General features: G+C 51.0%; 2 protein-coding genes across 6 annotated transcripts in view; one reads left to right on the forward strand and one right to left on the reverse strand.

Moving 5' to 3' along the window:
- The window catches only part of GIGYF2 (GRB10 interacting GYF protein 2), a 2,415,541-nt gene that overhangs the window by 1,667,460 nt on the left and 728,903 nt on the right, over window positions 1–19,178 (reverse strand). The window lies entirely within an intron of this gene.
- The window catches only part of KCNJ13 (potassium inwardly rectifying channel subfamily J member 13), a 177,937-nt gene that overhangs the window by 49,300 nt on the left and 109,459 nt on the right, over window positions 1–19,178 (forward strand). The window lies entirely within an intron of this gene.

A 19,178-nucleotide genomic window follows, 5' to 3' on the forward strand; every position in this document is an offset into this window, starting at 1 on the left:
GGTATCCCAACAGTCAACAAAACAATTCTGAATAAATTATTCCATTTACCACACCGCATGTTAACCCAAGAAACAATACAAATCTACAGAAGCTCATTTCAGAAGAAGAAACATTATCACAAAAGGCATTCTTTAAAAATAGATAATGTGAAATCCTAAAAACCACCATCAATACAATTTCATAACAAAAGAAAAGGCAAATTATCTTATTTAAACTGAACAATGCAGTGCATTTCATTAACAGCTCAAGCGGGTTGATCTTTCTTACATATACTCATTGCCTCCTACAAAAAGTTTGCCCAACGTATGCCGAAACAGGCAAGTCAGCAGGTTCTCAACACTGGGAAAAGAAGTTGAGAGTGCAACGCATTTATTACAAAAGAACAGATGGAAAGCAGTTCCTGGTGTATTGGGACAATAAAGACAGTGCATGTCTACTTCATTTGCAGCCGACTTTGTCCAGCTCACTTCCAGCTATTCATATTCAAACAATCAAATCGGAGAAGTGTGATCATGCACATGCCCTTTAAGTATGTACACCTATCAAGACAGGGATAAGGCTTGACATCATTTGAGATACCCAACAATTACCCACTTGCCTAATTACATCTTTATTCTTAGATACTTATTATCAGTTAAGAAATCTTCAATTATCCTGAACTTGCAGTCATTAGGTCGCGTAATGAAGCAGCTGAGGTTGCAGCATGTGCTCATGCTGAGCTTCCACATATTTCAAACATGGGCCTAAATAAAATCCGTTTGAGATCATCAAATTCATTGGCAGCACGTTACTCAATATAACTATAGTCTGTAAAATCTCTTAAAAAGAAGTAAACAGGAGCACACTTTGTCTTTCAAATATGACATGCCTATTTGCGGAATGTGTTGCAAAGGTTGGGGGTGAATCTGGAAGCCCTAAGAACCTTCTTGCAAAATGTATTTTGAATGCCCCAGATCCCTTACCATAGTTACATATTTAACCTTAGCCTCATACATGCAATATATATATATATATATATATATATATATATATATATATATATATATATATATGATACATTACTCACCGTAATCGTATTTCTGATGCTTGTATCTGCTTAGATTCACATGCTGTGCATAGGCCGACATCTAGTGGAAGCTGCGGAGTATTACAGTTTGTTTTTCGAAAGTCGAAAATGGGCGTCGACACAGGCGTGCCAGTAATACTATCCCTAGTGTGACGTCCACTGTACCCAAGATCCCTCACGCGTGTAGGATCCTCAGATTGTATTTTTTCTGACATGAGGAAGCATGAGGAGTAGCGTGAGTACAGATAATCCAAGCAGATAGACAGAAAGGTAAGACTACAAGCAATCATGCGCCTTCTCTCGGAGGGGAGGAAGGGTGGGTCGCATGTGAATCTAAGCAGATACAAGCATCAGAAATACGATTACGGTGAGTAATGTATCCCTTCTGAGGCTTGTGGAATCTGCTTAGATCACATGCTGTGCATAGATTAGCGAGCAGTACCAGAAGAAGGAGGTGGGATGTGAGAAGGGTCATGAGCAAACAGGTGTCTTAGAACCGCTTGTCCCACTTGTGTATCTGTCTTGGAATGAGTGTCAATGCAGTAATGCTGAGTAAAAGTGTGAATAGAGCTCCAAGTAGCCGCTTTGCAAATGGTGTCGAGGGGAACATTTGCAATGAAAGCCAGAGTGGCACCAATGCCTCTAGTAGAGTGGGCCCTTGGCGTAAAAGGCAGAGTCTTTTCAGAAAGAGAGTAACACAGCTGTATACAGTTGATAATCCACTTCGAGATAGCGCCCTTAGAGACGCGATCCCCCTCTCTGCCTGTAGCTACGGAGACAAACAGTTGATCTATTTTCCTTAGCGGTCTGGTTTTATTTACATAGTATAGGACCGCCCTACGCACATCTAGGGTGTGTAGTTTCACCTCAGCCGAGCTTTGCGGGTTTTGGAAGAAAGCCGGAAGCTCGATGGACTGGTTTACATGGAACTTGGATATGAATTTAGGTGAGAACCTAGGGTGTGTGCGTAAAACCAGCTTGTCCTTGTGGATAGTAAAGAAAGGATCTTGCACTGACAGAGCCTGAATTTCACTGACCCTTCTTATGGAGGTAATGGCTACTAAGAAGGCCGTTTTATAAGTCAGGTGTTTGAGACTACTTTTATGCATGGGTTCGAATGGGGGTCCCATGAGTTTAGCTAGCACCACGTTGAGGTCCCATCCTGGCGGTGGGTTCGAAATAGGAGGGTGAAGTCTCTTTACTCCTTCCATGAAGGCTTTAACCACTGGTACTTTCCACCACGAGACCTTGTTATGGGATGTGGTGTAAGCCGAGAGGGCTGCCAGGTGTACTTTCAGCGAGTTAAAAACCAACCCTGCATCCAGCAGGTGGAGCATGTATGTTACAACGTTGGAAGGAGTGCAATCAACCGGGTTGATTTGTTTATTCTGGCACCAGATAACGAATATTTTCCACTTATCAAAGTAACAGTGCCTTGTATTTGGTTTCCTGGACTCCTTTAGAATGTCCATACACCTCTGTGGTAATTTGAGATGTCCAAACTCTATGACTTCAGGAGCCATGCTGCTAGGTTCATAGAGTTGGGTTCCTGATGCACTGTTTGACCCTGTTGCTGGGACAGTAGGTTGTACCAGGCTGGGAGTCTGATGGGCTCGCACACCGCCATCCTGCGTAGGTGTGGAAACCATGGTTGTCTCGCCCACATGGGAGCAACTAGGATGAGCGTAATCGATTCCTTGTTCATCTTGTACACCACCTTCCTGATGAGAGGAGTTGGTGGAAAAGCGTACGCAAACATCCCTGACCAGTTCATCCACAGGGCATTCCCTTGGGAGTCCGGCTGGGGGAACCTGGATGCAAATCCTGGGCATTGTTTGTTTTCGCTTGTGGCGAATAGGTCTATAGTGGGGAAACCCCACTGAGAGAAGAGATCTTCTACCACGTCTCTGTGAAGGACCCATTCGTGTTCTTCTGGGAGGGAGTCTCTGCTTAGAGCATCCGCTAGGGAATTGAGCTCCCCTGGAACATGTTGCGATGACAGGAAGATGTTCCGTCTGAGTGCCCATATCCAGATTTTCTGGGCAAGCTTGGACAGATTTGGCGAACGAGTCCCCCCTTGCTTGTTCAGATAGAACATGGCTGTCGTGCTGTCCGTTCTGATCTGCACCGACAAGTTCAGTAGATGGGGCTCGAACGCCTTTAGCGCTCGGAATACTGCCAGAAGCTCTAGCAGATTGATGTGGTTCTTGGCTACTGAGTGAGACCAGAGACCCTGAGCTGTGTGGTGGAGATGGTGAGCTCCCCACCCAGTCAGGCATGCATCTGTAGTCACCACGGCTTGTACTTCGGGATCGTAAAAGGGTTTCCCCTTTGCGAGATTCTCTCTTGTCCACCAGTGTAGGCTCTGTACGAGTGTTGGCGAAACGACCACTAGATCGTCCCAATGACCACTTGCCTGAGACCACTGTTTCGCCAACCATTCCTGCATGGGACGCATGCGCAGACGCGCGTGGGGGACCAGGTAAATGCATGACGCCATCATGCCCAGTAACCGCATAGCTTTGCGTACTGTTATCTGTTGACCTGACTGATAATGCGGAATTTGCAGAAGTATATTCCGAATTCTCTCTTCCGAAGGAAAGGTCAATCCTTTCTGAGTATCTAGGATAGCTCCTAGAAACTGTTTTGAGGTGCTTGGCACCAGACTTGACTTTTTCTCGTTGATAGAGAAGCCTAATTCGTGGAGGAGGTCGATAGTCCTCTGAATGTTTGACCTGCAAATTCCTGGGGTTTCCCCCGTTATGAGCCAGTCGTCCAGATAAGGGTACACCGGGATTGCCTCCCTGCGTAGGTGTGCAGCCGCCACCGCCAGTACCTTGGTGAATACCCTTGGTGCTGAAGCTATCGCGAAGGGCAGTACCTTGAATTGGTAGTCGCGACTGTCCACCTTGAAGCGCAAGTACTTTCTGTGCGCTGGGAGCATGGAAATATGAAAATAAGCATCTTTCATATCCAAGGTTGCCATGTAATCCCCCTTTTTTAGGAGGGGGATTACCTCTTGTAGCGTGGTCATACGGAATTTTTGGGGCTTGACATACTTGTTGGCAGGCCGTAAGTCCAATACTGGGCGCATTGTCAAATCTTTCTTTGGCACAAGGAAGTAAGTTGAATAGATACCCTTGTTTACCTGGAGTCCTGGGACGAGTTCTATCGCGTCCTTTTCTAGCAGAATGGCGATCTCCTCGAGAAGGATCCTTTGATGCTCTAGGGAGTGCACTCTTTGTCGTGGAGGATGGTTCCGGGGACGCTGCAGTAGTTCTATACAATATCCTGCGGATACTGTTGACAGCACCCATCTGTCTGAGGTGATCCCTTCCCAAGCCTGGGTGAAGGTGGAAATGCGTCCCCCTACTGGGGTTGCGTGACAAGGGACCCTGAACTGAGCGTCACTGTTTTGGTGGAGGCGTGCCACCTCCCTTGTTGGGGCTGCCTCTGCCTCTTCCACGACCTCTCTTGTTACCTCTGCCGTAACTCTGGGTAGACTGCTGGTTGTTATTCCATTGTGTACCCTGTCCCTGGGCATAGTTGCCTCTTTGTGAATTTTGGCCGCGTGGGCGACGAAAATTACTGTTCCCCCTCTGGTTAGGGGGTTTGTTGGTAAGCTGGCCAAGGGATTTGAGAGTCTCATATTCATCTTTGGCATTTTTAAGTGCGTCTTCGACCGCTTTCCCAAACAATAGGTCGGGTTCCACTGGCTTGTCTATTAAAGAAGCCTGGGTTTCTGTCTTGAATCCCGACTGCCGTAACCACGCATGTCTCTTGATAACAGTACCTTCTGCTATCAATCTCCCTGCGTTGTCAGCGGCGTCGAAAGTTGCTTTTAAAATGCAACCAGACACGGCTCTCCCCTCTGCCGAGATCCGAGCCAGTTGGCCCTTTAACGGTTCTGGAGCAGAGGCAATGAGCGCCACGACTTCTTCCCATTGATGGCAATTGTAACTAGCCAACAGGGTGGTGGAATTCGCAATCCTTGCTTGGTAGGCGGACGTTGAGGCTACCTTCCTGCCAAACCCGTAAAGTTTTTTGCTCTCCTTGTCGGGAGGAGCTTCTGATGAAGATAAGGGCGTGCCAGCCCTTTTTCTAGTGTTGGTAACCACTAGGGAATCTGGTTTAAGATGTCCCCTTATATACAGAGGGTCAGACTGGGCTGCCCGGAAAATCTTTTCAATTCTGGGGTTGACAGCTCTGGTGAGGTTCGGATTCACCAGGGAAGGATCTATTCTTCGTTGGATGGATTTGAGGATAGGGATGGTCTGAGCGACCGGTCTTCTCTCTCCTACAAACTCCTCCGCGAAGTCCCTTTCCTCCTGTACACCGTGGGTGTCGATGTGGAAGTGTTCCGCTGCTCGAGCGAGAACCTCGTTAAGGAGGGGCTGGTTATCAACTGGAGAGTCAGTAACTGGGGCTTCGCTTTGTACTGGGGAATCTACTCTGTAAATTTCCTGCTCATCTTCTCCCTCCTCCAGGTCCTCATTCTCCGCATAGTAATCTGTCCCGGTTTGTTCTTCCATAATGTCAACCTCCTGGTCCTCTTCAGGGAAAGCTTGTCCCTGGTAACTGGGGAGTGGAGTAGAATATGGAGTGGAGTAAGGCTGAACCTCGAAGGGTTCAGGTCTTTCGAACCGGGGCTTTTTACTTAGCGGGATAGGATCGGAGGAGCCTGAGGGTGTGGGCCCTTGAGGGTTATATGAAAGAAAGTGTTCTGGGTTCTTATCATAAAAATCAGCTAAGGAAGACATCCTAGACATAAACCTGTCTATGTCTTCACTGGACCATTCCCTGGAACAGGGTATTACTTTAGCAGGTGATTTATGGGACTTTTCAAGGGTAGACTTGTGTTTGCTTGTCTGCCTAGGGTGAGAGGATGGCTTTACAGGGGTGGAAGGCTGTGCTTTCCGCTGTTTCCCCCCCTCCCCGTGCGTGGAAAAATGTTTTCCCTGTCCCTTGGAGGCCCCAGAGACTTTCGACGCCTGGCGCCGAGGGTCTGGAGAGGTATCTGTGTGCTTCGGGCGTGGGGCCTCACTGGTGTTAACCGCGGTCTCGGTATCTTGGAGCGCGGCCTGGGGGTGGAAGTCGTCTTCGTCTCCCGACGATCGAACTTCCGTTAATGTGTGTAGCGAGGCACTCTTGGCAAGAGTGGATGATTGCCTTGCGTCGTGAGGCGATCTCGATCGAGAGCGCCCAGAGGACACCGAGTCGGACCGTTCTTTTTGTGCCTCTTTCCGGGAAGTCGACGTCGTCGAGGTCCGGTTGGTCTTAGTGTGTTTAGTGTGTGTTAGGTGTGTAGCGCTTGCGTCGCCGGGGGTCTTCCCCATAGCCGCCCTGCCGGACGACCTTCCGAGGTCGGGGACCTGCGCTCGTCGGCTGCCTTTCGACGCCGTAATGCCCTCGCCGTCCGAAAGTACGGCGTCGCTGCCATCGCTGAAGGCGCCCTCCGCTGCCATGGCCTCCTGCCTGGCGTGGTGGGCCCAACGCTTTGTCGAACGGTCCTTAAGTGTCTTAGGTTTAAACCTACTACACGCTCTGCAGTTCGCTTCGGGGTGATCCCTCGGCAAGCAGAGATTGCACGTGGCGTGCCTGTCGACCCAAGGGTATTTGCGATTGCACTTGGGGCAGAATTGAAAAGGGGTACCCTCCATACGCACCTTAAGGCAGCGGGCTGCTAAGTGTAGGAATATATAAATGTAACTATATATCAAGAGTGAAGAGTATGTACCACCCCCCACTCTCCCTACTTGTAAGGGCCGAGGCCAGCGGCCTACTAGGCCCGGGCCGAGGCCAGCGGCCTTCCGAGGCCCAGATCCGTCGTGCAGCAGTCGACGGTCGATGACTTCTCCAGCCGTCGTCGAGGTTGAGGGTCGACGTTGGGGTGGGGAAGGGAATGAATAAGAATTATAATTATAATAACAGCAAAAGTATGGCTAAGGCCAGGGAACTCCGCAAGATGCTTCCGACCAGTATGGCGGAAAAAAACAATCTGAGGATCCTACACGCGTGAGGGATCTTGGGTACAGTGGACGTCACACTAGGGATAGTATTACTGGCACGCCTGTGTCGACGCCCATTTTCGACTTTCGAAAAACAAACTGTAATACTCCGCAGCTTCCACTAGATGTCGGCCTATGCACAGCATGTGATCTAAGCAGATTCCACAAGCCTCAGAAATATATATATATAGATGGAGTTTTGAATTTAGTAACAAATGAAAAGATACCTCAACTAGCCCAATCATTTTGTGCTTGCTTATCTGATTATGCAAAGATTGGTAAGATTTCCAGAGAATCAGACACCTAGATAAGTCTAGTAATGTAACTCTAAATTTCATGCCCATCCAAATAAAATCATAGCTTACATTTAACACGTCCTTGTACTTTTACATTCAATTCCAGGTCTGTCATCGACAAGCCTCTATTAGTATTTTAAGAGAAATCAGCGTTCTAGCTGGTAGTAGGCTTTGATATGCATAAGACAGGATTGGTATCAAAGTCAGCCACCTGCAGATCAGCAGCTTTGGGTCTACACAATCATTCAGTGTTTGTAAACAAGTTATGTAAGAGAGGAGCAATGTCTGACTCTCCCTTGTTACAATAGGTGTGTGTAACGCTCACCTGGTTCCCACGGAGGCGTGGGCGTGGTCTGGGCGGCAGTGGCCTCTTCGAAGGAGATGTTCAGCACCCTGAAGATGGAGTGGGCTGGGTTCCCAAATCTGACTTGTCTGGCTCGGATGAATACCCTTCTGTGAGCGAAAAGGAAGGGTTAATACTCTGCGGGTTTTGTGTTGTTCTCCCGCTCCCCTTCTCACCCTCCTTGCAACCCTTCTGTAATTCCCTGTGGAGACTCACCTTAGGGATTGAAAAGGCGAGCTCTCCATCCTGCTTCTGATGCAGGGGCGCGTTGGGATCCAGTTACGTCACTGGATAGTAAGTTCGAGTTCGCTTGTCTGTTCCGGTAAGTACCGTAAATGTTTATGGCAAGCTTGAGTCTAAACTGTTCCTGTTCTCTTTTGCAGGTAATGGAAGACTCCGGGCTGAGGGCGGTTTCCGTCGAAAACCTGATTTCAGGTGAGTTTTGGTGTAGGTCCACTACTGTCTTTTCCTGTCTCTTTTTCCTAGGGGGCCGGAGTTCGAGAATGCCGAAGGAACGGAGCCGGCACGAAGCAGAAGCTGAGTCCGACCTGTAAGCAGGTAAGTTTTAAATAGTTCGTTTGCTACGGTTCTTGCATTCACTAATGTGATGTTTGCTTTTTCCCCATAGGGGCTGGGGTGCTGAAATGCCCAAGGAATGGCATCGACCCGAAGGTAAGAAGAATTAGCTTGGCAGGTAAGTGCTTCTTGGTTATTTTCCCCTTCTCACCTTGCTTTCTTCTCTTCATCTCCCCATAGGTGCTGGAATGCTGCAGGAGATCCGGATGGGCGTCGCAGAGCCGAAGGCGCCACGTGCAGGTACGAGAAGTGAGCCGAGATGTATGCGACGCAGTGAGTATTTAAAATGATGTCTTTTTGCAGGAACGTTGGCGCGCTGAATCCGGAAGGAACAAGTTACTTACCTGTAACTGTTGTTCTCCAGCATGGGTCTGGCATGGATTCACATGCTCATGAATATTCCCCGTCAGGCTGGGAATCTTCGGTAAAGAAAATACCAGTATCAGTTTTGTTTCTGATCTGTCTTTCGTAGTAGTAACCAATCACTGATCTCAGCGTCATGCTGACCACAGCCAATGACTGCCCTCTTCCTAAGCCCCGCCTCTGGCAGCCATCTTCAGATTTGGTAGCACGTGAAGTGGCAGTATGACCAAGTGAAGAGCCGCAGAGGGGTAGGCGGGAGGGTTCGCATGTGAATCCATGCCAGACCCATGCTGGAGAACAACAGTTACAGGTAAGTAACTTGTTCCTTCTCCAGCATGGGGTCTGGCATGGATTCACATGCTCATGAATAAAGAATACATAGCAGTACACACACGCACAACCACGGGAGGTGGCAAAGGCTCAACATTAAGCATCACATCAAACTCAACATTAAGCAAATCTTACCTCCTCACCAGGCTCACCTCAGGCGAACAGGTTGCGCAGCACTGCTTGGCCGACCCTGGACACCTCCCTGGAATCCCGATCGACGCAGTAGAATTTCGTGAAGGTGTGCGTCGACCTCCACGTAGCAGCCCTGCAGATGTCCAGCAAGGGCACACCAGATAGGAACGCCGTGGTAGCTGCGATCGCTCTGGTGGAATGGGCTCTCGGACGGCCAGGCAGGGGTCGGTTTGCCAACCGATGACAGTACATGATACAGCCGGAGAGCCATCTGGAAATGGAAGTCTTCGAGAGAGCCTTCCCCCGATTGACAGGTCCAAAGTTCACAAAGAGTTGTGACGTCTTCCGAAAACCCTTCGTGCGGTCCACGTAGAACTTCAGCGCTCTAGCCACATCCAGCGAGTGCAAAGTCCTTTCAGCCGGCGACGAAGGTGACGGGAAGAAAACAGGCAACACCAAGGGTTCGTTGAGGTGGAAGTCCGACGGCACCTTGGGCATGAAGGAGGGGTGCGTCCTGAGCACTACCCTCGTGTTGTGAAAAGTCAAGTACGGGGCCTTGCAGGAAAGGGCCTGGATCTCTCCCACCCGTCGTGCGGAGGTGATGGCCACAAGAAACGCTGTTTTCCACGACAAGAACTTCAACGGAGCCGAGTGCAGAGGCTCGAACGGAGGTCCCATGAGCTTGGTCAGCACCACGTTGAGCTCCCACGCCGGGGCCAGAGCCTTCACCGGCGGGAACGGTCTGAACAGTCCCTTCATGAACTCTTTCACCAGACGATGAGACAAAGACGTCCGCCCCGTGGTTCTGGTGTATCGGGAGATCGCAGCAAGATGAATCTTGATGGACGCGTGCGCCAGTCCAGCTTTGGCCAGCGTCAGTAGGTACGGCAGTACTTGGGGAGCCTTAATCCGCAGAGGGTTAATCTTCTGTGCCTGGCACCAGACAGAGAACCTCTTCCATTTGTGTCCGTAGCATTTAAGAGTTGAGGACGCCCTGGCCTTTGCAAGAAGCTCTCTGCAGTCGGCCGGTATGTCGTATCCTCCAAACTAACGCTGCAGGAGCCAGGCCTGCAAGTTCAGCGACTTCGGGTCGTGAGGGAGGATGGCGCCTCCTTCCCTGGAGAGCAGATCCGCGTCCACTGGCAGCTTGATTGACAGGGACGCTGACAAGTCCAGAAGGTCTGGGAACCATATCTGCCTCGGCCACGCAGGTGCGACGAGGATCATCCTGTACCGTGACCTCTTGAGCTGGTTGATGAGCCGGATCAGCAATGGCAATGGAGGGAACACGTATAGAAACAGGCCCTCCCAGGGGAACGAGAAAGCATCGCCCATGCTCCTCGGCTGGGGAAACCTGCTGGCGAACCTCCGGCACTTGGAGTTCGTCGCCGTCGCGAACAGATCGATCTGGGGTGTGCCCCACCGTCGGAAGAGGCGGTCCACTAGATCCTGTCTTAGTTCCCACTCGTGGCACGAGCGCAGCTCCCTGCTGAGTGAGTCGGCGATGGTGTTTTTTTATCCCTGCCAGATGAAACCGCACCAGAAACATCCTTTGGGTGACGGCCCAATGCCACAGATCCTGCCCCTCCCTGGACAGGGCTGGGGACCTTGTTCCGCCCTGTTTCCTGATGTAGAACATAGTGGTGGTGTTGTCGGTGAAGATCCTCACCACCTTGCCCTTGAGGGACGGAAGAAAGGACCTGAGGGCCCAAAACACTGTACGGAGCTCCAGGACGTTGATATGGAGGGACTTCTCCGTCGGGAGCCAAAGGCCTCTCACGTGCAGATTTTCGGTGTGCGCTCCCCACCCTTCCAGGGAGGCATCCGTGGTCACTGTCTCCTGGTGGCCGGGGGTCTGGAAGTCCATGTCCGCCGTCAGATGTGCGCGGGTGCCCCACCACCGGATCGCTCGTCGGAAACTCTTGTCGAGTGTGATCCTCTCCTCGAAGCTGCCCATCGTCTGGATCCAGCGCGCGTCCAGGAACTCCTGCAACGGGCGCATCCGGAGCCTGCACAGGGGGATGAGGTAAATGCAAGAAGACATCATTCCGAGGAGGGACTTGATGGACCTCACTCTGGCCGCGTCCGCAACCAGCATCCGCTGCACCTTGCCCAGAATGGCCCTCGTCCTTTCCTCCGACGGAGAGGCCAGAAGTGACACTGTGTCGAGCTTCGCTCCCAGAAACAGTTGGGACTTGGCGTAGTTTATGGAGAGTCCCAGGTCCGTGAGAAGTTGGACGGTCCTTGCCGTGTGCTCCACGGCGAGCTCCCTCGTCTTGGCTCGGATGAGCCAGTCTTCCAGGTAGGGGTAGACGTGGATCCCCTCTCGGCGCAGCTGCGCCGCCACCGGTGCGAGGCACTTGGTGAACACCCTGGGTGCCGAACTTAGTCCGAAGGGAAGGGCTCTGAACTGATAGTGACGCCCTTGGACCACGAACCTGAGAAACTTTCAGTGTCCTTTTAGGATGGGAATATGGAAGTAGGTCTCTTCCAAATCCAACGACGACAGGAAATCGCCCTCCTCCAGCTGACCCAGGACGTGTTGGAGGGTGACCATACGGAACTTCTGTGCCTTGATGAATTTGTTCACTCGTCGTAGGTCCAGGATGGGACGCCATCCTCCCGTCTTCTTCTTCACAAGGAAGCATCTTGAGTAAACTCCGGAGCCCCGAAGCCTCTTTGGGACGAGCTCGATGGCGCCCTTCCTGAGCATCGCCTTTACATCCAAGAGAAGTTGAGGGACGTGATGTTCTTTCCTGGCCACAGGGGGGACGCGCGGGCACCTTTTTTGAAACTCGAGCGCGTGACCCTGGGCTAGGGCTTCCAGCACCCAACGGTCGGTGGAGATGGACTCCCACACGCTGACGAAGCTCGCCAGCCGGCCTCCCACCGGGGTGCTTCGGTGGGGGCCCGACCCCACGGCCGGTTCAGTCCTGCTTCGACGAGGCTTTGCCGCCTTGACCTCCTTGGCGACGATGGCGGGGTCCGCCTGACTTGCCTCGTCCCCTGTAAGTTTCCTGCGACGACGAACGGGCCGCTTGACCGTAGGTGGAAAATCCGCCGCCGGAACCTTTGGAGGCACCCTGTTTGCCTCTGCCGCTCCGAAAGGGCAGCCGCCGTTGCTGTAGAACCCCAAGAGCCCGGGCCGTCTCCGTGTCTGCTTTAATGGCTTGAAGGGAATCGTCCACTGTTTTCCCAAACAGGTTGTTTCCATCGAACGGCATGTCCAAGACTCTGGTCTGCACGTCTTGACGGAAGTCAGTAGCCTTGAGCCATCCACGCCGCCTAAGGCACACGCCGTTGCCCAACTGGCGAAATCCAGTGTCAGCGATGTCCGTCGCAATCGTAATGGCGTGGTCCGACGCCACCTCTCCTTCCAGCAAGATCTCTAGGGCATCCGCCCTCTTGTCGTACGGTAGGAAGTCCAGCAGGGGGGCCAGTTTGTACCACAGCTCCCTGTCGTAGCGGGCTACGATAGCCAAGGCGTTGGCCGCCTTAATCGTTGTCGCTGTAGACGAGATGACCCTGCGTCCCATCGTATCCAATTTCTTTCCCTCGCCGTCCGGCGGGGAAGTCGACATATAGGCCCCCCCCCCGCTTTCTTCCTGGCCGCCGCGGAGACGACAGAGTCCGGGGTCGGCTGTGCCCAGAGGCACAAGGGGGCCGCGTCCAGGACCCGGTACTTCTTCTCGTACCGATCCCTTCTAGCCGGCGTCGTGGATGGGTTCTTGAGGAGGACGAGGCCCTCATCCCAAATATCATCCAGTAGAGGCACGGAGAGGACCGTCTTCCTCTTGGCCTCGCGCCGTTGATAAAGGAAACCTTCCTTCTTCTGTTCCGGGCAGAGCTGGAAGAGCTCGGATGCCCTGGCGATCATGGAGTGAAACGATCCAATCTCGTCGGCCGGGGAAGCCCGGGTGGGAGGCGACGACGGCAGATCCTCGTCGTAAACCTAGTCGTCCGTACCCGTCGCGACCGTGTCAGTCCCTGTATTATTCCCACGAGTCGTGGACGGGGAGGAGGGCTGAACAGGGCGCGATGGCTGAAAAGGAGGTGGAGGATGAATCCTTCTCTTAGGGGGAGGGCTCCCAGAAGGGCCTGGCTCCGGGTCCCCCGTCGGGAGCGGTTCCTCCGCTGGTGGTAGCGGCAGTCTCGTCCTCATCTCCGAGCATAAGGACTGTATAGCCAACAAAATGACCGCCGAGTTGTCTTGCGGCGCTGGTTGAGGGGAGTCCGACAGGCGGTCAGGGGCCCCGTCGGCACCCTCGACGTTATCGTCGTCTCCTACGTCGGGATCCCTCCCGACGGGCTGGTCTTCCACGCTGTGGCTTAAGACCTTGATCAGCTCTTCCTCAGAGATTGAGGCCGAACCACGACGACCTCCTGCCCCCCTTTTTCTTCTCCGTCGGAGGTTTCACAGGGGTCCTGTCGATGGGCATAAAAGAGGACTCCCTCCGCGGTGGCAGGGAGACTGAGCCCCGAGGTCGCCACCACTGGTGTAGCCTCCACAGGCTGAGCCAGGGCCGCCGCGACTGTCTCGATAGAGGCCTTGGCCGGATGGATTAAGGCTTTCACCACCTTAGGTGCGCTCATCGCCTTCTCCTTGGGGGGAGGGACACTGCCTCGCTCTCCCTCCGATGGGGCCTTCGAGCTCGACCGGGGCCTCTCCAGGAGCTTCGCCGGTTGCTCGGCCTTCCTGTTACCCGAACCAGAGCATTGGCTCGTGGTTGATCGTGCCGGGGAGGATGCGCCCTGCCTGGCGCCCATAGAGCCCGACCGTTCGGCGCTCCCGGTGCCAGCGGACTCGCAGTGCATGGCCTTGTGTTGGACCCCCGTCGCCGGGGCGTCCTCAAAGGTCTTAGAAGACCGCTCGGATTTCTTCTTCTTCTCGCCTGATGGGCTCTTCCCTTCCAGCCAGTTGGCGAGACGTTGATGGCGGTTCTTCACGGTCCGCTCCGACATATTGCTGCAAAACGCACAGTCCCTTTCTCCACGTGCGTCTTGTCCTCATGTAGGCAGTAAAGACAAAAGGAGTGTTCGTCCTCCTTAAAGGCATTCTGAAGCTGGCATCCAGGGCAGACCCTGAACAGCTTTCCGGGCGTCGAGCTTCCCTTCTCCTGGGCCATGTCCGAGATGGGCCTGAGAAACTTCTGGAGTCCTCCAAAAGCGTGGCTCGACGAAATCTTCACCCTTGAGGGGCGTAGACGAATCCGACACGGGTCCCCGTTGATCGGATGAAGAAACGGTGGAGCTTGAGGCTCTTTTTGACTGAAAAATCGAAGTTTTTGAGAAAAAAAAGTGAAAAAATGCACTAACGCTCGAGAGCAATAGCACGAGGATCCCAACACTTGAACGTGCAGTAAAAATCTGAAGATGGCTGCCAGAGGCGGGGCTTAGGTAGAGGGCAGTCATTGGCTGTGGTCAGTATGACGCAGAGATCAGTAATTGGTTACTACTACGAAAGACAGATCAGAAACGAAACTGATACTAGTTTTTTCTTTACCGAGGATTCCCAGCCTGACGACGGGGAATATTCATGAGCATGTGAATCCATGCCATACCCCATGCTGGAGAATGCAGCTTTAACAGGTAAGGTTTGTTTTCACCGGTTTCTTCTTCCCTTTTCTATCCTTGGGTGTTTCCAGGATGCTGGCAGGCGTGGTCGAGGACTGGAGCAGGAGCAGGCACGGTGAGCATCCAGCTGCTATGAGCAGAACAAGGCGAAGCGTGGTTTGCTGTCTGGGCGTGGCTTAAATAGCCTTTCAAGTAGTCCCAGGTATGTATCCTTCCACTGAAGGTAAGTATCCTGTCACCAGCCACACCCGTGTGGTTAAGAAGTTCCTTTTTCATCTGGAAGTTGCAGAATGATCTGCCAGGTAAGGAAATTGCAGCATGGTCTGCCAGGTAAGTTTGCACCAAACACTATTCCTTCCATATCTGTATGAGCCTGGCGCCGATGGTGCCAGGACTGTTATCCCTTATGAGCCTGATGCCAACGGCGCCAGGACTGAGTCCAAAGAGCCCCTATCTGGGGTGGCTGACACTTCCCTATTATACATGTTGCCTGCCTCTGAGGGTGCCGGGCCCTGTCTCGCTCCTTGGAGGTAGGCATCATGACAGTACCTCCCCCCCAAGGCCCCTCCCAAGGATGTACTGTCCGGAGGCTTGGGTTTGTGTGGAAACTTACGATGAAATTTTTGTATTAGACGAGGTGCATGTATATGATCGCTTGGTTCCCAAGATCTCTCCTGAGGTCCATATCCTTTCCAATCAATTAGAAACTTCTTTGACTTGGACATCTTAGAATCTAATATGTCTTTAACTTCGAATTCCAGTTCCCCATCTACTGGGATTGGTTCTGGTGGCTTGAGTAGCCTGGTTCCGGGTTGTACAGGTTTCAACAGTGATACGTGGAAAACCGGATGGATTCGCATGTAGGGGGGCAGATCGAGTTTGAAGGCTACCGGGTTGATTACAGCCTTGATTGGATAAGGCCCTATATATCTTGGGTTAAAAGTTCACGGGCCTTTAAGTGGTAGATGTCTAGTAGCCAGCCACACTTGATCTCCAACTTGGTAAGGAGGTACTTCGCTCCGATGTAAGTCAGCATTTTCCTTATATTTGTCCTTGGCCTGCTGTAAATGAGTCTTGGCTTCTTTGAAGGCTCGGGTTATGGTGGCATGCAAGTTATCCACGGCGGGCATTTCAAGGCCTTGAGGTGGTTCAAGATCCGAAGTTCTGGGATGGTGGCCAAATAAGATATAAAAAGGAGTCTGGCCAATTCCTGAATGCACAGAATTGTTGTATGCGTATTCAGCAATCCATAAAATGTCTTTCCAATTATATTCTGATTGATGCAACATGCACCGTAAGTACTGTTCCAATGTCTGGTTTGTTCTCTCGGTTTGGCCGTCGGTCTGAGGATGGTGGCTGGTAGATAAACGCACATCAACTTGTGCCATTTGGCAACATCTCTTCCAGAACCGAGAAATAAACTGGCTTCCCTGATCTAAGATTAATATGGATGGAAAACCATGTAGACGAACGACGTTCTCAAGAAATTCCTTGGCTAGGGTGGAGGCTGAAGGCAGCCCTTTCAAGGGAATAAAATGGGCCATCTTGGAGAAGAGGTCTACAATTACCAGTATAGTATTAAATCCATGACAAGAAGGTAGGTCAGTTATAAAATCCAGCGATAAAGTGTGCCAAGGTGCCGGTGGGATGTCCAGAGGTCGTAACGGACCGGCTGGTTTTTGCTTTTGACTTTTATTTTTGGTGCACACTGTGCATGTCATCACGAAAGATTTTATATCCTTTCGCCAGGAGGGCCACCAGAAATGCCTTTTAATTTTTTCTTCAGTCTTAGCGATGTCCGGGTGTCCTTCCATTAGTGTCTCATGATGGGCAATAACGAGATCTTGCAAATCCTTTTGAGGCAAGAACAGTCGCCCCTGGAAATAAGGTAAATCGTTATTAATTGAAAATCTGGGATCTTTCAGGCTCCATTCTTGCAAGGCTGCAGCGTCGAAAAGCAATTTAACTCTACTTTGAATATCCTCTAGAGTTTGTGAGGAGATCACCGCCAAAATTCTCTGTTCGGAATAATCGGAACTGGATCTAGAGTTAGGGTAGAATCGCCCATTCCTATTCGAGATAGTGCGTCTGCCTTGCCATTCTTGCAGCCGGGGCGATAGGTGATCACAAATTCAAATTCTGCAAAGAACAGGGCCCAACAGAGTTGGCGTGAGGATTGAGCTTTGGCCGTTTTTAAGTATTGCAAATTCCTGTGGTCTGTAATTACGGTAACAGTATGTCTTGCGCCGAGAAGGTACTGACGCCAAGCATGAAAGCTGACTTGATAGCTAATAGTTCTTTATCTGTGATTGCGTAGTTAACTTCTGGAGCTGAGAATTTTGTGGACCAAAAGGCCACAGGATGCAGTTGGTTCGAGACTGGGTCCCTCTGTGATAGAACCGCTCCCATGTCTAAACTAGATGCGTCAGTTTCCACAACGTAAGGGAGATCTGGACGGGGATGTTTTAACACAGGTGCGGAGGTGAATTTAGTTTTTAGTTCCTGAAATGCTTGTTCTGCTTCCGTAGTCCATTCGAAGCGTTTGTTTTTCCTTAAGAGGGCTGTGATGGGTTGAACCACTCGAGAAAACTCCGGGATAAACCTTTGATAGAAATTGGCAAAACCAAACATGCTCTGAACCCCTTTCACAGAACTAGGGGATGGCCATTTGAGGATCGCGTCCACTTTCCGCGAGTCCATTCAAACTCCCTTTGGCGTTAGGACGAAACCAAGAAACTCCACCTCCATGACGTGAAAAATGCACTTCGAGCTTTGCAAATAGTTTGTGCTGGCGTAGTTTCTCCAGGACGGCCTTAACATGTTTTTCGTTGATCAGATTCCGAGGAAGAGTACACTAGGATGTTGTCAATATATATGATGACACAAATCTCTATGAGTTCTCGAAAGACGTCATTCATAAAATACTGGAAGGCAGCAGGTGCGGTGCACAACCCGAAGGGCATCACTTGGTATTCAAAGAGTCCGTATTTGGTGCGGAAGGCTGTTTTCCATTCATCGCCTTCTCCGACGCGCACCAGATGGTACGCCCCTCTTAAATCCAGCTTGGTAAAGATGCAGGCATCTTTCACCTGGTCGAGGAGTTCAGGGATCAGAGGCAGGGGGTAACGATTCTTAACCGTTATCTGATTTAAGGCGCGATAGTCAATACATATTCTAAGGTCACCTTCCTTTTTCGGCACAAAGAACAAAGCTGAAGAAGCCTGTGACTGACGGGCGAATAAACCCATTGGCAAGATACTGATCCAAATACTGTCGTAAATGAAGATTCTCTGGTTCGGTAAGGGCATAAATCCTACTACAAGGCGGTTGCGCATTGGGTACCAGATCAATTTGACAATCGTATGGCCGGTGAGGTGGTAAGGTGTTGGCCTGTTCTATTTGAAAAACGTCCTGAAAGTCCTGATACTCAAGTGGTAGTTGTGCTGACACAGGGGTTACTGAGGCTAGACCCACTTGTGGATTTCCGGAATAACAAGTTTTTCTGCAGTTAGGAAAGGTGATACTCTTTGCTCGCCAGTCAATTCGAGGATTATGTGCTTCTAACCAAGGGATCCCCAAGATTACCTGAAATTGTGGAGCCTTGATTAAATCAAACATTATGGTTTCCCTATAACCATCTTGGCCAACCAGCGTCATTTCTGTGGTAGAATGTGTTACCGGCCCAGAGGCAATTTCCGTCCCATCAACCGTGGTAATGACATCTTTGGTGATTTTTGGTCGGAGAGGGAGACCAATCCTGGAAGCCAATTCAAGATCAACATAGCTTCCAATAGCCCCACTGTCGAGATAGGCCTTTATGCTATGTAATCGTTGAGGCTGCTTTGGATCCACGAGGGTCATTGGCATGATGAAATGCGAGGTCAAAGAGTTTGTCTTCACGCTCGGCAAGTGTACCTCTACGCTTGTCGTGCTTGATCGTTTCCCGAATCAGATTTTGGAAGGTTTTGGTCTGTGGCTCCAACCACCTTCTTGGGTGGTTTTACCGGGCAATTTCGTAGAAAGTGTCCAGACTCTCCACAATAGACACATAACTGGTTTTGCCGTCTTCTTTCTCGTTCTTTCTGCGTTAGGGGTCCTTTTACTCCCCCAATTTGCATTGGCTCCGAAGTGTCGGTACTCTTGGGGTTTGCGTGGGTTTTTACCAAAGCCCGAGTTTCAAATCTAGTCCGATCAGTCTTTCTATTCTGGAGTCTATGATCAAGTTGGATCACTAAATCAATGTATTCCTCACAGAGTTGGGGTGGATTCACAATTTGAGCCAGAACGTCTTTTAGCTCTCCACGAAGTCCTCGATGAAACAAGGTGATTCTTTCATTCTCAGGCCACCCAGTTTCCACGATCAGTCTGTTAAATGTGGCGATATAAGATAGGAGGTCTTGGTTCCCTTGACGCCAAGACAGAAGTTCGTTATCCAAGGCCTCACCCTGGGCGTGCCGGGCAAATAATCTCTCCATACTAGCCTGGAAGC

Source organism: Ambystoma mexicanum, chromosome 10, assembly GCF_040938575.1.
Source record: "Ambystoma mexicanum isolate Mex_15411 chromosome 10, UKY_AmexF1_1, whole genome shotgun sequence".
NCBI lineage: Eukaryota > Metazoa > Chordata > Amphibia > Caudata > Ambystomatidae > Ambystoma > Ambystoma mexicanum.